This window comes from Cryptotermes secundus, unplaced genomic scaffold (assembly GCF_002891405.2).
Source record: "Cryptotermes secundus unplaced genomic scaffold, Csec_1.0 scaffold1927, whole genome shotgun sequence".
Taxonomy (NCBI): Eukaryota; Metazoa; Arthropoda; class Insecta; order Blattodea; family Kalotermitidae; genus Cryptotermes; species Cryptotermes secundus.
In genome coordinates, this window is record NW_019726269.1 from 70,197 (window position 1) to 75,015 (window position 4,819).

A 4,819-nucleotide genomic window follows, 5' to 3' on the forward strand; every position below is an offset into this window, starting at 1 on the left:
CCCCATTACCACATTTCGCACCTGCGCCCTCCTGCCAAGCCCGGTGAACAGTGTGCCCCTAGCGAATGAAGCAGCGATAGAGGAAGTAATTTAGCAGTTTCCTTAGCCCCACCCCTGTGACTGCAGTACAGAAGGTGACAGTGGCGATACCTCCACGCCCTCCTGTCACCACGGCGCAACTGGTGGCGTAACAATCCCTTAGGACCAGAGTCCAAGTCTTATGTCCACATCTCGTAACAATTCTGCTGCTCTTTTTCGCTTTCATTTAATTATCTCGTAAACCTTCAGAATTATGGAAATGTGTACTGAGTAGAGAACAAAACGGGCTTCATTTTGTCTCTAAAACGTTTTTAAGAAACTTGTTTTTACCCAGACTAAATATTTATAAACTTAAACTCGATTTTCACTCAGAAAGGCACACAGTGTTTCGTGTAATCTGCCCTCTGTGTCGTCCGATTTCAGCAAAAATTGGAATTTGTAGACAAACAAATATTTCCCAATGTCAAACTTTATTAAAATTCGTTTGGCGGTTATCCAGTTGTTGTGAAATGCAGAAAGGCAAGACAAACATAACAATCTAAAGGCGCGTTATTTTAAGGCTAATTTTTATTTGCGCATGTACAACAAATCAGTTTCATATTGTAACAGGATGTACCTTCATATGTGCCAGCTTTAGCGGATAGAGGGTGTCGCGTGGTCATCAAAACGAATCCCCACGGCCGGTAATTTCAATTTTCTAGACCGGAGCAGCCATTTCCTTGAAATAGCTCCTCAATTATCCTCACGAGGCTGAGTGGACACCGTTCCAGACCCACTACTTCTTATAAAATCTGGTGGCGCCGGGAATCGAACCCGGACCTCAGGATCTGTAGCCAGGAACTCTGACCACTAGACCACAGAGGCTTCGCTGACAAGTGGTGGTCGCTCGGTTGGTATAGTTCGCTTGCAGACTCAAGTCACGGAATTCGGTTTTGTTATACCTTTATATGTGTAGACTATTATTTATTCTGTGGGGTGAGAATTCCTTGTTTCTTACGTACGGATATAGAACGAAATACCGCGGTCAGTTAGGGTAGCAGCGTTTTGTTAGCCATTTCCTCTCCAAATGAAACTTCTCTGATCACATTCTGGTACACTTCTGTGTTTCATAGGTGTGCAGTCGGAAGTCTCTACAACATGCCTCCGTTAGGTACAGCTTCTGTACGTCCACATCACAAACAGTTCCTGGTATCTCTCCTCGAACATCAAAACAAATGAGCATGAAACTGAATTTGAAGTTTTTGTAGTTCTGAAGGAGTCCGACGTTTCGGAGGAACATATCGCGAAGCAATAAACCAGAAGAAGGTGAGCCTCCTGCTTCTGCTAGTATCATGATTTATTTTCAAACCTGAAGATGGAGGCGACCCATCGGGTTACATGTAAGACGGGGACTTTGCTCCACGGAGAAAGTTATTTTGAATACTACTGATCGTTGTATGTTTTTTCGATACACCGTATTACTTCGAATATAACATACAAATTTTACACATCCCCCCCCCCACATTGAAAATTTGAGGTTCGTCTTAAATTCGAGGAATATGCACCTTTCTATTGTTTTTATTTAAAAGCTACATTCAAAAATAGGTTGCGTCTTAAATTCGAGGGCATCTCATATTCGAAGTAATACGATATATCTTTTCGGATACTGCGTTTTTCGCGGTTTATTTCACGACGCTGTCAACATGTAGGTTTTTTTATTGTTAGTGGGGTGGGACTAAGTCCCTTGTACTGCGGCCACTTCTGGCCTATTGTACCAGCCCCAGATGACAGGTGAGGGTGACTGTGGAGCAATTGGAGGAATGAAGATTGGCAGGGTTAACCGAAGTATTGGGAGAGAACCCGCCCCAGCGTCACTTTGGCCACCATAAATCCCGCTTGACCAGAGCTCGGGATCGAACCGGGGCCGTCGCGGTGGGAAGCCAGCCAGTATGTAGGTTATGCAAAGTTGAATAATGAATTGTAACGGACGGGGGATGAAGTGATCACCATCTAATTGGATGTACTGTCCAGTATTTGCTTGGAGAAACTGAATAAATTTCCAAAACACTCAAATAGGACAGCCTGTCTCGGTACCAAGACTTGAACGACGGGACTTCTCGAATGCGAATTATGCTACCCGCACAACTGCGACGTTTGATTATCTCTCGGTTGCATTCTGGGAGGGATACGAAAGGTGAAAATGCGAAATAACGGAAGAACAAGAACTTCTGGGAAGAACTAGTAGCCTACTTACCTCTGATATGACGCGGACCACATATAAAACGAAAAAATTACAGACAGACATATAGAGAACACGGTGATTTCATAAGCCTCATAACACTAAAAAATAATGTGGGACACACAGACAGACAGACAGACAGAGGAATACAGAGACAGACAGCAAGGTGATTTCATAAGCCTCATAACACTAAACATTTATATGGTATATACAAACAGATGGACAGAGATATGAATACAAAGACAGACGGCAATGTGATAAGCCTCATAACACTAAAAAAACTTAAGGGGGACAGACAGAAAGTAATATCATTTTACAGTCCTTTTTCTTTCAAAATAAGGAGAGTACGCTAAAAGGAGAGCGAACAGAAGGAAAGTAACAGACAATGAAAGGGAACGAACAGGAAAAAATATATATAGAGAAAGAAAATATAAAATATAATCGTAACAAAAATTTCTTCTGTCTTCGTGCCTGATAGTTAAGTAGTAAAATCCAGTTTCATATTATTGCTTATATTTTTCTCCTGACATATCTGTCGAGTGGCATGTGGATGTCATTACCGTAGTGTGTGTGTAAATAATATTGTCACGGAATTATAGAAACTGTATAATTCTAGGCCGATATGCAGATTACACGCTGCCCGTATTTCAACATGTCTCACAGCATTGATACATCAGAACGAATGTGCTTCGAAGACAGATTATCGTATTAGCTATTGTGATTAAAACACTACACATATGTGCGGCAGATACTGAAATATATGTTTGAAATACACATACAAATATTCATATTCATTAGGATTTAACCATTTTAAGCCTAAGTACAACTTACATCGAACATTCAGATCCAATCGGACACGAAACACAAGACGACTCAGGGAGTTTCGCATTCGGAAGATGCCAAGCTTCAATTTCGACCGGTACATCGACACCAAAGGGGAGCCGGGATAGCTCAATCGGTATAGCGACTGGCTACGGGCTGGAGGACAGAGTCGGAGTTCGAGTCTCGGTCGGTCAAGAGTTTTCACTTCTCCATGTCGTCCAGACCGGCTCTGGGGTCCACTCAACCTCCTATATAATGGGTACTGGGAGCTCTTTAAAGGGGGTAAAGCAGCCCTCCAACTAGCGCCGAAGTCAAGAAAATGTGGATCTATACATCCACTCCCCCCCACGTCGATTCCAGGGCCATAGTGCGGCTGGAAGGATTAGGTCAATTGAAAAATCCAATGATCTCATAGGGAATCGAAACCGCCACCTTCTGGCTTGTAGCATGGTGCCTCAACAAATTACGCTACTGCGTGCCTCCAGAGGAATACAACACATTCTATTTCCAATGTTAATTGCCCCAATTTTTATGGGTTTCGAGGTAATTACACAAAAGAGATTCTTATGTTGTGTATATGCAATAAAGAAAAGAAAGAACCAGAATTTCTATGCAGTGCGTATATTTCCAAAACCGTTCTGTGTTGTGTCGCTCTATAGAAGTCTTGTGAAAGTCCTATTTCTCCACCAAGGATTCCTTCACAATTCCAAACGATTTGTATTGCGCTGAATGCTTAATTTTGAATCGGAGAGGGGCTGGTTGATTAAACCACGAAATCCGATGAAGGACCAACAGTCATACAAACAAAAAGAGCGTTTAGGCCTATCTCAGGAAGGAAAATGTGAACCAATTGAAGAATGAAATACATATTCCTACCTCACAGAAAATACATGGCGTTTCCATTAGAAAGAAAAACCGCATAATAATCTTTAGCGAAAAGTTCTCTGATTTTTGTGAGAATCATACGAAACACATAAACACGCTGTGTATGCATAATACAACGATTTTGAAGGTAAAAGCGAGTGGAACCTACATTCATCATTGGAATTTAATTGTATATAAAATTCTGCTTCATTTTCTATGCATCATTTAATTGGAATTTTTTCTCCACCTTTCAGATATATCCCCGTGGTTTGACCTTACAGCTACTCCCTTTTATATATTTCTTTTTTTAAATAATTACAAAGTATTTAACCGTATGAAAAACAGCAATATCAAACCCTATATGCAGCGGCTGATTTAAAATTAAAATTTTCATAATTTTTTCAACAGACTGCGTACATAATTTTTGTATTATTCTCAAAATGTCACCGACCATTTCCCTAACGAGCGTTAACCAGTCAATTTTTATAGAGACGCTGTGTTTTCTGTGAGACACAAATAGAATTTTTAAATAACATTTAAATTAAAATTATGCTTCATACAACTAAACAAGCTGGAAAAGAAATTATAATTTAATGCAGCTTAATATCACTCTGTGAGACGGAATAGCGCAGTCGGTATAGCGACTGGCTGCGGGCTGGGTGACCGAGGGCTCGGAGTTCGAGTCCCGGTAGGGTCAAGAATTTTCACTTTTCCATGCCGTCCAGATCGGCTCTGGGGTCCACCCAACTTTCTATATAATGAGTACCGAGGGCACTTTCCCGGGAGTAGAGCAGCCGGGGCGTGAATCTAAACACTCATCTCCAAGTAGTGCCCAGATTAAGAATACATCCACTCCCTCATACGCCTTCATGACGT